The sequence below is a fragment of the Lagopus muta genome, chromosome 6 (genome assembly GCF_023343835.1).
Source record: "Lagopus muta isolate bLagMut1 chromosome 6, bLagMut1 primary, whole genome shotgun sequence".
NCBI classification, from domain to species: domain Eukaryota; kingdom Metazoa; phylum Chordata; class Aves; order Galliformes; family Phasianidae; genus Lagopus; species Lagopus muta.
Window position 1 is genome coordinate 34,030,515 of NC_064438.1, and position 15,562 is coordinate 34,046,076.

At 39.7% G+C, this 15,562-nt stretch overlaps 1 long non-coding RNA gene across 2 annotated transcripts in view; it reads right to left on the reverse strand.

Annotated features, from left to right (window-relative positions):
- LOC125694423 (uncharacterized) overlaps positions 1–15,148 on the reverse strand; it is a 46,456-nt gene extending 31,308 nt beyond the window's left edge. The window contains exons 1-3 of one of the 2 annotated variants that reach the window (XR_007377548.1): positions 15,003–15,148; positions 8,553–8,646; positions 3,881–3,994 (exon numbers count right to left, since the gene is read on the reverse strand). This is a non-coding gene — a long non-coding RNA (uncharacterized LOC125694423). The remainder of the gene's footprint in view (positions 1–3,880; positions 3,995–8,552; positions 8,647–15,002) is intronic. The other variant, XR_007377550.1, reaches the window with a different exon arrangement.
- Positions 15,149–15,562: the final 414 nt, after the last annotated feature.

Here is a 15,562-nt window from a genome sequence, read left to right on the forward strand (position 1 = left end):
TTTTCTCCAGACCACATAATAATATGATGGCAGAACGTTCTGTAAACCTACACATATGTGTATGTCTGTGTCTTGCACTGCCAAGCCTTGTAGCTGTTGGGCGAAGTTTGGCAGACAGAGGGCTCTGGGATTAGTTGCAAAAGGACATTTGCATATAGCTCTGTATTTATAGAAAGAAGAAAAGTGCCACTGGATTTTACCTTTGAAAAAAAAAAAAAAAGGTATAAAAATCTTGATATAAGCTGAGAAATTTAAACATTTTTCTCTCAAGTTAAAAGTCAGATTAGAGTTTGATTTCTAGTCATACAGACTATGTTCATACTTATAATGACCTTTTTGTGCACATGCTCAGATTGTTTCTAAGGATAGACCGTGCCTGTGTATGCTGCCTGGATTTGTGAAGTCTGAATTTGAACAAGAATTATTTTATTTCCCTATTCAGTTATCCCCAGGCTGATTTTCAGTGCTCAGTGATATACTGCCTTGCTCCAGGCTAAAGGTAACTTGAAATGCAGTGGGCAGTCTGGGTTTGACTGCATAAGATACACACATAGTCACCTCCTTTCAAGAGGAAAAACAAGAAAAAAGGAGTGCAATTAGGGAGATATACCACAGGTACAGCAAAGTAAGGTAAATTATGATGTTGAAATTCAGAGTCTACTGAATCATGATCACACCTGAACTGCATTAAAGTCAGTTTGCCTTATGTGACCAAAAACTTCAGAACTCTGCTGAACAATTCCTGCAGGACTTTATTCCTGCTTTATTCCAAGTCCTCTTGAGAGTCAGCAATTTCATTTGTTACAAAAATAAAATATTTTAAACCAATATATATAATCGTATCATTTGAGCAAATTGTCCCAGAACTCAAAAACCATTCCTGATTGCTAGTGCTCCTTTGTGAAGTAAATCTTTATTCAGGAATCACTTTTTTTTTTCCTCTTAAAAGTTACCGGTTTCTGCCATTTAATCACTATTCACTCAAAAATCCCTTCTCTCCCCTATTTTATTTTTCCTTTCCACTTTCCAATTGCTTCAAAACACTGAAAGGTATGTCACCTCCATCTTTGCTTCTAAAGGGTCTTGTGGACTTCTTATTAACTCCACTGAATTATACTTCTCAATATTACCAAGGCCTCCTTACCTCAATCATGTCCTTATTAGCACATAGGTATATCTCTCACCTTTCTTTTTTTTTAACTTCTGGCTTTACATGCTCATTTGTTTCCTAAGCTCTGAAATACTTTTCCTCATCTTGTCTCACTCTTTCAAATCATTAGTTTATTTCAAAACCTTGACCCTTTCTATAAAAGGTCTTACTGAAAAACACCTCAGCTTCAAGGGTTTTCACCAGAACTAAATAATTGAATGAGAAATGGATAATTTATTTTCATTCCCAAAATATCAAGCACCTAGAATGTAAAGCTAGTCACTATATGTCAGTTGCATATTAAATGATGCTTTACATTCAACACGGCCCAAGGGCTGAGATGCAACCATGACATTCTATTAAACCATTTCCCAGTTTAACCTGAAATCTTGGAGGTGCATACTCTGCTATTCACTTTTATCTTAACATTTCTGAGTTCAAAGTTAAAAAGGAGATTTTTTATACCCTTACTCAAGATGATGATAATCCTTACTTTATTAAATATCTCCAAGCCCAGTTCTAGAGCAAATTTCTGACACAAACAGAATAATGAGAGTGGAATTTAACTATTAGTTATTTACAAGCGCATTTCAAATACAGTTTATAAAGGAGATAGGAAGGAAGGAAACTATAGCTGTCTAACAGATAGATGAGGGAGATATATACTTCTGCATATTCTAGAACATTAATAGCAATAACATTTCTTGTCTAGCTCATCTTGGAAGCCAGTCAGTCATAACCTCACATTATACTCGATCTCTCAAGAATTAAGACTGCATTTTCAGAAATGTTTCAACTGCACACCTGAGGAGCACACTAAGCTTCTGCTACTGAGAATTTGTAACTAAAATTTTAAGTTCTCAGTTCTAAAGACCATTCTATTCTGACTGCCTGAGCAAGAGCTAAGAATCCGAAAGGATTCTGGGAAGCTGATGCATAGGTTTGTGGTTTGTGAGGCTTTTTTACTTTTTAGAAAAGAAAGACATTTCAGGAAAACTATAAGCCCCGTGCTAAAACATGAAACAATGAAAAGCACTAAAAATAAAAAAGTGCTGCAGCAACTATTTTGATATCCACACCGATACACACTCAGCTTTACAGCAAAAGGACCAATTTTTTTTATCAGCATCTCAACTTTTCTCAACTTATTTCACAAATTATCCCATTATTCCCAGGCCAAATCCTGTAAGGTTTTGTTACTCCCATGGCACTCGATCAGAGCAGCAGGTGTTCAGAGGAATAAAAATACATCTATGTGTAGGCCAGCACCCATCAAATACAAAGTCTACTTTTTTAATCCCTAGGATCAGTTTCCAAGTACTCTATAAATGTCATGAAGAGAATACAGTTGTTTCAGATCCAACAGAGTAGGTGTGAGCCACCTGAGGCCAATATAGAGACACAGGAATTTCCCTCTACACAGGCAACAGGCTGCTTTGATGAACATGCTTTCAGCCAGCCAACTAGCAAATTTGACTCTAAAGGCAGTATCCAAATGCCGTTACTTGATAAGCCAGGATTAACAAAAAATGAGAGGAAACCACCAATGCGAGCACAAGGAGGATATGTCATTCATGAGCTGGATGCGCCCGTGTAAAACCACAACTACAGCAGATAAAGGGCAGACAGTAGACGAAATGTTTTCATGGTAGCAAAATGATTCAGGAGAATCTCACATTGAACTTTGAGAATGAATACAGTTGTGGACCAAAACAGAAGATATAGTCACACAAAAGGGCTGTGGAACAGAGAAAGGAGTTGGAAATTACGGCAGTTCTTCATTTACAACAGATTAATGCAGTCAACATCTTCATATTAAATTACTGAGTTTGCAGGGAAAAAATTAGAACACTACATATGCTTTAATATCCAGAATTAAATTAAATACTTCATCTTCTGTTTCTTTAGGGCTTGTGCTTTTAATTTGTACAGCGGTTTCTAAATCTGCCTAGCCATTCGTGTTGGAGGGTGCAATTGCTTACTAAGAGCCCACTCAAACAGAGAATTCAAGTTTCCTGCTCCCATAGACCTCTGCAAGCTTTCTATTACCATCCAAAATGGAATATCCATAATTATTTCTAATTTTAATACTATGTAAGTTCTCTGTCATGTGAAACTGTAGACAAGCAAGATATGAGCCCCAGCTCAAGAGAATATTTCAAAACACAGACTCGGTTAATAAAAAAGTGACTCAATGAGTATACAAAAAAAGAAAATAAAAAACAGAACTTCTTTCTTTTTAGTCAATTTTCTGATTCAGAAACAGGAAAAAAAAGCCACCAATGTAAAGTATTACTTATATCTTGAGTATTTTAAACACACCGAAAAACTTGTATTATTTTTTGCAGACATCTGCTTCATTTGTGTACTCAAATCAGAAATGAATTCTGTGGGAATTTATGTCAGAATATCCTCAACTCATCATTTATCTCAGATTTCTGATTTTACATGAGAATATGCAATCGGCACAAACAATCCAGTACACAAATATGGAAAAGTGTAGCTCACATCAGATAATTATAGAACAATTATTTAGGAAATATACTGCAAAGCATTCTCCAACCAAAAAAAAGCCAACGATCAACCAACCTTTGCAATTTAGTGAGTCAGTGTGAGGGAAGGACCACCTTTTCAGTTCCCCTGATCAGTGTCAAGAAGCCTATTGCCTTTGGCAGGATTAGATCAAAACCATACTTGCAAAGGTGTTAATGACAGCAGAGCCTATCCTACCTCTGGACTACTGGCACAGGACAACACCACGTTAGCTTCAGCTGCTCTCCCACCTCCGGCTGTGTGGTGCTGCTCTTCCGCTGCAGCTTCCCCGCTTCAGTTGTGCCACAGCAACTGTTTGTGGGAGCAGAGTGTAAGGCTGATCACTGAAAATAACCTTTTTGGAGTTATTTTTAACTTGGATCACTTCAGATCATGTCAGCATGGCCTCATAAACCATTGTGTGTGGGTGATGATGAACAGTAGTACAGGACAACAAGCTGCCAGCAGCATGTTAGGGGCAAACACAGCATCCTTTAATCTGGTTTTGTCCCTAAAGGTATAGAGTATTGTGAAACTACATCCTTGTCTAACAATTATGTGTAAAATACATGATACAGAGTGAATGCAGATCTTTCTGTCACACTCAATTAGAAAAATGGCATTTCAAAATACTTAAAAGCCATAAAAATACTTTTCCTTTCTGCATCCCTGAAATTGAATATACACACAGAGAAGATATTTTGTAATTTTAGGCAATTATTCTCCTCACCTTCTCTATCCTCTCAGTGCAGTTCACTGAATCAGACATCTAAATAATAAGTCAAACACAACTGGGTTTCAGCAGCATTCATGAGAGGAATCTGTCCTAAGACACTCTCTGCATGGCAGCTATCAACAGCAGAAGCACTTCCTTCCAGTGCTAGCAACACAGTAAATTCAAGACCATTTTTCTAATAATAAGCAGGAGTGCCTGAATTAAAGATAAGAGTAAGTAAGATAAGAGTTAGAACATGCATACATATATACACAGAAAAGAAACCCCTTTTATTTAGGAACAAAGAGGCATAGCTTGTAAAAATAGGAAAGTGAAGCTCTACTTGAGACTTGCTGATGTACATCCACCCACAGAGACTGAAGAAGTGTGCATAAATGTATATGCACTGAATAAACAATGAAGAAGGGAGATAAGACATTTTCCTAAGGAGCTCTCTCCATTACTTGACAGATGAGTGCTATTCCTTTCTCAGAAGCAATTCCCTTCCCCAGACTCCTAGGAAATAGATGCCATGAGGAGTTATTTTTTAATAAAGAGAGTTTCATAGGCCAGCAAACAGCAGTTGGGCAAAACCCTCATTCTAGGAGCAGATTTTCTTTCATCTCTTCTATGCATTTTTCAATAGTCATAAGGCCTCTGAGTGTCTGTTTGAAGAATGATAGGCTGCAAAAACCAGCAGCAAGAACAAGTAGTTCAAATGGTGTTTCTGTACCCAAACAGAATATTAGTATTAGCTACTATAATTTCAGATTTTACATTATTTGTGTTGCTTTCACAACTCATCCTCTGAGATTGATACGTGAGTGACATTCCAGACATCAACTATTTGGGATTTTTTTTTAATCCTGATTCATTGCCATGTAGCTAAAAAACTAACAGTATTTCATTTCAGTTAAGCCAATAAATACTGACCACATCTGCTTACTCCTTTTTGTTACTCCTGGTTGGACAAAAGTCTCAAGGCAGTTCAGGAGAGCAGAGTAAGTTCAACATTTCAAATGGTAAGTATGCAGAAGAAAGAATAAATACATCCTATTTACTCAGTCCTCCTTTTTCAAGAGCATATTCTCTGCCTTTTTTCTGTTCTCTCTTCACAAGGTCTCACCTTCAAGGAGCGCAGTTCACTGTTTTTCTTTCCAATCTCTTGGTAACGTCTTGTTACCACAGCAATATCAGACATCAAAAATTGTATCTGCAACCAAATGGGGTTCTGGCAAAATTATATGGTAAATAATGCTAATATTTTCAAAAATTTGTTTGCCTTTGTTTTCATTGCATGCTGTTTGGTCTGCTATCCTTAAAATTAATACATTGAAACCTTTCTGATAATCCATTAAATATTTACCCTTATAGTTTCCAGATTTTATAAATTCACCTATATATGATGTATACAATTATCTATATACTTATATAAGTACATTCAGAAATTTCTTAAATACCCTCACAAAAAAAAGTGATGCATATGTATGCCTTTACATACTCTAATCTGCTGTTACATGTATATCACCTGAAGATCTGTAGATTCATCTTTCATTTCCCTGCCTGCTCCTTAACCCTCTATCATTTGATCCGTTCATAGCATATGAAAACTGTCATCTGGGTGATGCTTTACCACCACCCTGCCTTCAGCTTTCAGTGCAACAGGTTATCTCACACACTGAGCTGCCTTTTCCACAACTCTTATCTACAGTGGTGTGTGGAAGTCGTATTTACAAAATGGAAATCCATGCTTTGTTTCTCACCAGTTCAGGAGCTGGGTTATTTATGTAGTTTCATATGTTTGCTTGTATCTGTGACGTTTAGTAAGAATTGTTTACATATATTAGCACAGTAGCTGACTCTAATCCAAAGTAATACAGGCACTGCTTAAAAACTGCCAGTCCAGAACCCCAGGGTTACCTCCAATGGTGGTAGGAAACAACAGATGGTGTCATAAACCAGTAGCAATACTCACTTACGGAGAGAATCACTTTCTTCCCCTGTCAGGTATCAGCCACACTGGGGAGGGATTCCCAAGTTAAAAGAAAGATTGTATTTCCCATTTTCACTGAAGCACATTTGAATAAGACTGTCATATTATAAGTTATCTTCTGTATTAACTGAAGAGACTGCCAAAGGTGATTAGATTACAAATTATCAGATAAACTTGCAGTCCAAAATAAGGTGGTGATGAATATTCCTTGGAAAATATTAACTGTTAATTCCATTTCAATCATCAAAACTTCTATCTGCCAAGAGTACGCATTCACATCACAACTAGAAAGATTTTCTTTGACAGACTTTACAGAATTGGGCTTTTTTATTGCATTTGAAATATGTGGCAAAACTTAAAAGCATGAGATAAACTACATAAATATTCTATTTTGTTCAACAGCATACAAAACAATCTCAGAAACAGTGATAGTTTCCTAGTGAGAAAACTAGCTAACTCTGCATTACATATATACCTATGAAATCATCTCAGTTTGGATTCTTACTTTCTTATGACAGCTGAACTACAAGATTACAAATAAAATTAAATTGAGAATTTTAATTAAATTAACAGTTGGCCATTGTTAAATATAAACAAATCTTTAACAATGTAGCTAATAATTATTCAAAATGAAAAGAAATTGTTATCTCTAAGAATAAAGAACTAAACAGAGAACTTGGCAAATGAGGGATAATGAGGGACAACTGTAGCACAACATATTTTTTGGAGCTGAGGTTCTCAGGAGAGATTGTTTGTTGGTTTTTTTTGTTGTTTTTTTGTTGTCTTTTTTTTTGGTGGGCCTCTTTCTTCTGGAAGTGTGGAAAAAAACAGTTACATGTGTCTTTGCATATGCCAGATGTGACAATGAGATCAAATCCCACTTTGGGGCAAGAATTGCTTCACAGAGAGTTTGATTTTAGAAGAGCAAAAACTCAATGTCTCCAAATTCTGCCAGATACCAATAAATGCTGGCATTAGCGTGACATTTCTGTTTGAAAGTTGGAATACAGTATTAATTCTAATAAACAGTCAAATCTACAACCCTCGCTAACAGAGCAGCACTTACTGTCACGAACTTCAGAATGACTCACATAAAAATGACTATGGGTCTCTTACTGACACTTTCATTTTCTACCTACCAGGGGGAAAGTTTTTTTTCCTTATATTTGAGATATATTTCATCACCTTATGCATTATTAAAATCTTCTGATGAAGCAGAGCATTCACAGTGGTAGCTTTAATACATTTCATCAGTTCAGCTTACAACATTTGCAAAATGATTAAACATTTCTTCAGAGATGTACCACGAAGTTGAATCGTAAATTTGGACATATATTTCTCATGTTCTAATAACTTGTGTTCCAACAACAGCTTCCCTCAGGAAAACCTGTTTGTTTCTTTTTAAGTAATACGTATGTTTCTATTTACCACAACAGTTTATTCTAAAAACTAAACGTTTCTGCCAGACTGGAGAGTGGCAACAAAGTGCCGTTTTCTCTCCTGTCATTAAATAAATAACAATCTGCAAATAAAATTATCCAAATATCTCTGCAATTATACTCTCTCAAATACGCAGAAGAAATGTTCATGTGTGATCTGTTTCTTGGTGGTCTTTTTGAAACTGTTCTCCCTGTTTTTTTTCATAAACATACATGACATAGATGCATTTATATTGGCCTTAAGCTCTACACATGCATCAGACAATTTGTTTTTGGTCTACACTGGCCTTAACCCAGGTCTTGTGGGCCTTACTGAGGTGAAAAAATGTTTATAAAACTGAGGAATGGACCTCCTACTAACGTTCTTTTAAGAAATTGTAGGCATTTGATTCCTTTCAAATCAGAAACACTAAAAAAGCATATTTAAAAAAATCCTTCAGCATTGTTTTCTGGAAGACACTTAACTTAAATTTAGCAAATTAATGTTAATCAAACAGCTCTACTACAAATTAAAAGAGAATGTAAAGTCATCTTCCTTTGTAAAATCTAGAAGAGTTTTATATTCACAAAAAATAAAAACAATCTCAGCAAGAAACACTTGCAATAAATCAACTTCTAAGCAATGCAGCAGCTCTTTGTGTGATATTGGGTGATATAAACAGAAAATCTGAACATGAAGTTCCATTCTTGGGAAGAAATTTGACAAAGCCACAATGCACTCACCTCATTACAGGGAGATCAACTGCTGCTAATAAAAGCAGATATCTTGGCAAGCCAAATCCATGTAGAAAAATGTGGGACTGCTTGTTACAGACAGCTGAAAAACAAAAAGTAGTTGGCTTTGTGGATGTTTGAGTCCCACAGGTGTTAACTACAGGTTAATATATTTGCATTAATTGTTAATCTCCTTGCTATCAATGCTTTGATTTCCAAACTTATTCAAAGTTGCCAGCGGCTTAGGACTGGCATCAGCTAGAGACCAGGGCTCAGTCAAGAACCATGGTGCTGACACCTGCCCAGAAGGCCACGCTCTCTCTCCATTTACCTTTCAAACATGGCTGATCAAAGCCTTTCTTTCCAATTCCACTCGCCAGCACAGAAGCACAGTGGTTTCTCCACCATCAGCACACTGCTGACCTGCCTCGCAGATGGAGCACGAAAGTCCCCAAATCACAAACCCCACAGCCTCTGTCTGTGTGGGGACACACAGGAGAAGTTCAGGTTTCGACAGCTTGCTTCCGAAAGAAGAGTGAAGGGATACACAGCAGGGAACATTAAGCCTTCCTCAGGGACTGCTTACTGAGTGGTGTCCTATGTCCTTCACACTGCATCCTATTTTTTCTCTCCACTGCACATTTGTTCTCCTTCCATACTCATAGTTACATGCCCCTTTTGACATACATAAATCTTAGGACAATTTTTATGCTCATGCTAATGCTCCACACTTTTGAAAAACAAAGTATTCCTCACCGATTTCGTTTTTCCACCTTGAGAAATACTGACTGCTCCCCACACACTGAGTTTTTAAGCAGTACCTGGATTACTTTGGATTAGAGTCAGCTACTGGGCTAATATGTGTAAACAATTCTTCCTAAACATCACAAGATACAAGCAAACGTATGAAACTACAGAAACAGATGAAGAACTTCAACTTTAACCAGAAGTGAGTTGTTCAGAAAACAAAACTGTAAAAAGATATTCTGCAAAGTAAGCTTAAATCCAGTGAGAAGAATCACATTTTCTGCCTTTCACTAAAAGTAGTATCTATAATTGAAAATCCAAGTATGTCAAGATCAGATGATTCATTTCAGAAAAAAACCAGCTTGAACTGAAATTGACAATTTCAAAATAAAATCAGATATTTTCAACTCAAAATTATGTTTATTTTTTCATTAAATATTTGGTGTGAAAAAAAATAATTTGGGACCAAATGCAAATAAAATAATTCAAATTTTATTTCAAGTATGAACCAAGAATCCATCATTTATTCTAACTGTAATACATTGATGTCAGAATTGTTACTACAAAAAGAAATTACACACCTCATCGTAGCCTCAGGTCATAATATACAGAAATAAATGTGTAATTCAGAGATTGCAAATACTGATCAAACTTGAGGTAGTGAAAAAAGAACTTCAAATCCCACACCACATCCACATTTGAAGAATTAACTGGTCCTCCTGCCAAGCTGGAAGACACAAGAAAATATTTCCTCTCTTTTGATATCATGATCTGAATAAGATTCTAAGAGCCAACATAGACAACAGCGTCAAAAGGGAAATAAATCTCAATGAAACCAGAAGGAATTAAAACAAAAATCTGAGAACAAAGCGTACAAAGTTTAAGGCCTTGAAATACTTTTTAAAGGGTACGGGTTGAAAACACATCGAGGTAAACATTGTCATAACCCATATAAAAATTAAGATATTCCCCAAATGTTCTGAAGTAAGCAGTCAGATTGTAGTCTGATGTACATTTAATTCCTGTGGCAAAGTGTTACAGTAACACCTGTCTCTGAGAACCTCCCTAATTTCTGCAGTGCTTTTTATCTCCAGATACTTTATATTTCTTTCAAACTATTAATAGCTGACAGGAAAAAAAAAAAAGTTTTCATTTTTTGTGAAAATGAAAATATGTATTCATCATTCAGTACGTCTTTTATCAAATAAAAGAGGCACTGTTTATTCTACCCTTCAGTCTCTGATTTTTTGGAGGAGAAAGTATTTCCTCCCTTTTGATTTTATGATCTGAATGAGTTTGTAAGACCCACTTACCAAGAGAGAATACAGTGTTAAAAGAAGGAGACAGAAGCCCTTGAAAACAGAAGGGATTAACCCAGACATCTCTGGTGGCTTTCGGCTAACACTCACTCAAACGAGTTTTAAAGAAATTAATTCTTTACTCCAACACTATACTGAATACTCTTCATACAAGAAATCATTCACTTAGTTGACCAAAAGTGGCATGAGTAGAAGCCAGTCTATCGTTTTCCTTTTCTTTGCAAAGTTTTGTTCTTTCCAAAGGAAGTTGGAGAGTCCGACCTTGCAGCAATGCATACGCTGTGCCACTCAGTCCTCATGTGCCCTTCTCGACAAAGAGCAGCCTCACAGACAGCAAACCAACGTCTGCTAGCCCAGCACAACACTGATCACAGAGCATACAACCTGGAAAGCCTGTAATATTACCTTAGAGGACCTCAGGATTTATATAGGTTTTCTATCAAACATTCCCCTGAAAAACAATATTTTGCTGCCAAAAGCAGCCACGTATTTCGGCAACAAAATCAGCCTGTGTCCATTTACAGCTTTAAGATACTACATTTCAAGGAAACCATCTCTCTACACATCCTTGTCAGGTGGTCTCTTTGTGCTTTGTCCTCTCATTTGTGGCTGCCCTGCAGTCACCTGCCCAAGCAGAGTGAGGATGAGATGCAGTTACGGAAGTGACTGTGTTTGTCTCCACATGTGAGATATGGCACATCAGTGCTGTGGCAGGGATTTCCCACAGTAAGAAAATGTATTCACATAACTCTACTGAAGAGAGAAAAGAAAAACCTGAAGCACTAGAAAAGCCATGCGGGAGAAAAATACAGCTTTTGCTAGAGACAAATTGTAATTCAACTCTAAAAAACAGCAGACACTTCTACTTGTTTACTGAATTGTTACCAGAAGTCTGATTAAATATTCTAAACAAAAGGTTCTAATAAGTGTTTTAACCTCTGTTAAAATGTATTAAAACACGTCTTCCAGAATTGAAGAGTTCCCTCTTCAGCCAACTTTATGGATGATGAAGTATTATCCCAGTAATAATGTGGTTTTTTGTTTTTTGTTTTTTTTCTCTCAATGAATAAAATATAGCTAACTTAGACTTTCATTAGTTTGCTATACTCAAAATCCCAAAAGAAATATAAAAGAGTTACAAATGATTTTTTATGTCTCTGACTCCAGGCAATCCATTAATGATGCACTTCTGCCTGTCAATGTAGCCAGGCATTGTTCAGGTTTGGCAATGTGTGCCTTTCTGGCACGGCAATAAATGTATGCTACAGAGGTTCCTTGTATGCTACACTACTTACAAATATTCCTTCTTTATTTCTTTTTTTTTTTTTTCATTTATCACAGCAATTAAGAGAAAAGGCAACAATTCAAAAGGTAGCAATTCAAATTCTAACCCATTTTCTCAATTCTGCTTCAAATATAAGGGGTTAAAGCGAACAAACTGAATTCACTGTACCTTCATTTTTCTTGATGAGTAAATATCTTTTCCACTTAAGGATCATTACAGACAATGTGTGCCTACATAAGTGTGCACAAAGGAAAGACAAAGAATGCATTTTTTAAGAAAGGCTCCGGAGGGGGTGTGAGCAGTGCCCTGGATTACCCTCAAAATGTGCAGATGACCATTACCAAAGGAAGTGGAAGGAACAGCATGTTCACCAATTGCAGAGCCAGAAATAACAGAAGCCACACGTTCAACAACAGCCATATGACTACAGGCAGGCTCTGACTGGGCACTTCCCATTCAGGATTAACATAATGTTTATGTGAAGCAGAAAAATGCATCTCACTTACCCAAAGCTGTGTATTTCTCTAAGAAGAAATTTCCAAAATGGGAAGCAATACCTCTGGCTTCCTGATTGAACAGACAGACAAACCCCCAGACTAGAAGCACTAGCTGTTGAAGAGGGATTTGAAATGCATGGAGGTATGCCTTGGGTCTGATCCTAAAGCTCAGCATCCTCAGCTTACAGCACAAGGAAAAGATAAGACTGGCACTGCGCTCCTATTCACAACATCACTGCTGCCCAAAGTGAAACAGAAGAGCGAAAGTGCAGCAGATGGTTGTGAGGCCCAACACCTAAGGATCCTCAGTGTTTGCACACACAAAAAAATGTCTGCAAAATACTAATCAAATACACCTCTTGGATAACAAAGGTCTTCAAGATATCTCAAGCAACACACATAAGAATGAGTCCAGAGTCACTCATTACTTCCAAAACAAACCTTGCAGTTTTATATGTTTTTAAAATTTATGTATGAAATTCATTTAATGTTTTCTATTACTCTTATTTTGTCCCAGAGTGACTACAGTACTAAAATCCACAGGAAAAACCTGCATTTTCACTTTATCTTATAAAGTTGGGTCTCTTCAAAAGATAGAAAAGCACAGAGCAGGGGCTGGGCAGAGGGGAGTTCCAGACTGATCACAGCAAGAGGTGGCTGACTGTTCCTCTGTCCCTGGTGAAAGAAGCCCCAAAAAGAGAGGAACCAGGTGTGAGCCTGGTTCCTCCTCAGAGGGCACTTCAATTACTGCATGAAATTAAATGCCAATATAAAGTATATAAACTGTGAGTAGATGAGGGCTTGCTCCCTACCAGGAACTGCTGGCTAACTGCCCTGCTTGAGCCTTCAAGGAGAGACCTGCATGCCAGGCGAGAGCACTGGAGAACAGCTCTGTGCTGCTTCAAGATATGATTGCAGGCCTTTGCAGCAAGCCCTCCCAGCAGGACTAGGACTGTACAACTCCAGGCAGAGTGCCCATCTCTGCACCCTGCTGCAGCCCTGTGGGCCTTGGCCTCCTGCTGTGCTCTGGCATGTGTCCATGGGTGTGAATAAAGACTTTCTGACTCCAAAAAGAAGATGCGAAGTTTCTAGAATAGACCAACTCCTCAGCTGCGTCTGGACAGGCGATCTGGGCCAGGAGGCTGCCAAGGAGCACTTCAGCAGCCTGACAGGAAAGCTGACAGTGCTAGTGCTCAGCCCTGCCTCTAGTATCAAACTTCTGCTGTGACAGAGATGCCTCTCTATGCGCTGGTCCCACCACCCAGTTATTTTCTTCATCTTGTTGCAACATTTTCATTTTCATGCAGTTTTCCAGTGGACAGGCTTCTATTCAGATTTACTGACAAGTTATTAATTCAGGGGAAAAAAAATACAAACATGAAAGTAATATAAAGCAGCCTAACTAAGGTGATGGCGTGTATGAACAAATCAAGGCCAACCAGGTCAGGAGAAAGGGCCCCAGAATGCAGTGTTTGCCAAAAGCCACTGAGGTGCCCCAGAATGGTTGCTCTGCTGAGGCAGTCCATGATCCTGCCACCGGCAGCCACCCCCAGCTGGGCACTCACCTGCACTGTGCCAACATGGCAACGCTTTGCTTTTCCCCTGTCAGCACTCCTGACAGTGTCTCAGGGACCTTCCCGAGGCAGCACAGCTTGAAACCTCTTTACAGGAAAGACAGAGTGGCTCTGTGGTGCTGCAGGACAGATAGCCTGTGTCACTCAGCACAGGCATCTCCCGTATTCCCCAAGTTAAAAGGAAGCCTCTCCCAGTTCCTCCTGCCTTTCCCTCGCACCAAGTACAATGTGATGCAGCTGCCTGCCCCATGGCCGGGCTCGTGCTCCCACGTACCCCCAGCTTCGCTAAGCCCGAGGAGATTATGGTGCAGTGGACGCAGAGGACAGAGGGGGCTGGGGAACAGGTGGCATCGGGAAGGGAACCAGAGGGTCATCAGGTGACCATCACTGCCCTGTGGATGATGGGCCACCGGCCGTGTGACAGGCATCTTTTGTGAGGTGCCGGTTGGCTTCTCAGATCTTTTAAATAATAGTAATAATTAAGCAACCCCCCTTCTTTGGAAAGCACCGATCACTGCTGTGCCCGCAGTGAGTACCGCGGGGCTCCCGTCCCGACACAGTCTTCGCGGCCCTTGACAGCTCTCTAGTACCCACCGAAACAGGGAAAGGCCGACAGAAGCTCTGGATGGCCAGTCCTGCTGCTCGGATAACGCAGCACGGAGATACCACGCAGGAGGGGGCACGGCAAGAGGGCAGCAACGACCGCGCTTGTGGGACACGGAGCTGGGGGCGGCGGGAGGAGGATCGTGTTCCCACTTCTTTTGAAATAAACTCCGAAAAATGTTTACCACTAACGTACCCGGTCACGCGTCCTATTTCGGTACGCGCAGGATATCCCTGAGCGGATGGCGGACATCTCGCCCATTGCTTTGGAAGAGCAGGAAGAAGCCCACCCGATGCGCACTCCCACGCGAGCAGCTGCTGCAGAGCCGCGCGGCGCGGCCCGAGGAAGGCTACACCCACCGCGCGCCGTCGCAGCGCCCGCGCGGAGCCCGCTGCCCGCCGCGTGCCCATTGCTGGGAAGTCTGCAAGCTTACTTCCGTCTGAAGGCTTGTACCTAGAAGCAGCCGTCCCAGCAGATTTAAACAGCGAATGCCGGCAACCAGCAAGGAACGCGATTGCAGGCATTCGTTGAAATAAATGCGTTCCTTCCACTCCTTCCGATGCGCTCAGAGCAATCTGCCCATGTCACGCTCACGCCAGTTAACACTTTACAGCACATAAGCAGGTACGCATCGAATCCTACGACTAAGCGGGCTCTGAAATGTCTTTTTTGCCCGTTTTTTTTTTTTTTTTTTAATTTAAGCAACGTTTTGTTTAAACCCAAGCTGAACTGTACGCTGTCACTGCAGACCGAACAGCCGGTTCGGTACGGTCACAGGACGCTCCACCCGTTCGGGAGACGAAAGGGTCCGCAGCCCGCAGCACCCAGCGCCGCGGGGGCACCGCGCTGTGCCGAGCCGCTCTTCGGCACCGGCCGAGCCCGGCTCAGTCTGGCTGCCCGCCGGGGCTTCTGTTCCCAACTAATTCCCTATGCTGTAACCGACAGCCGAGTCACTTCATGAAACGTTAGACTGACTCCATCTGAAATAAGGTG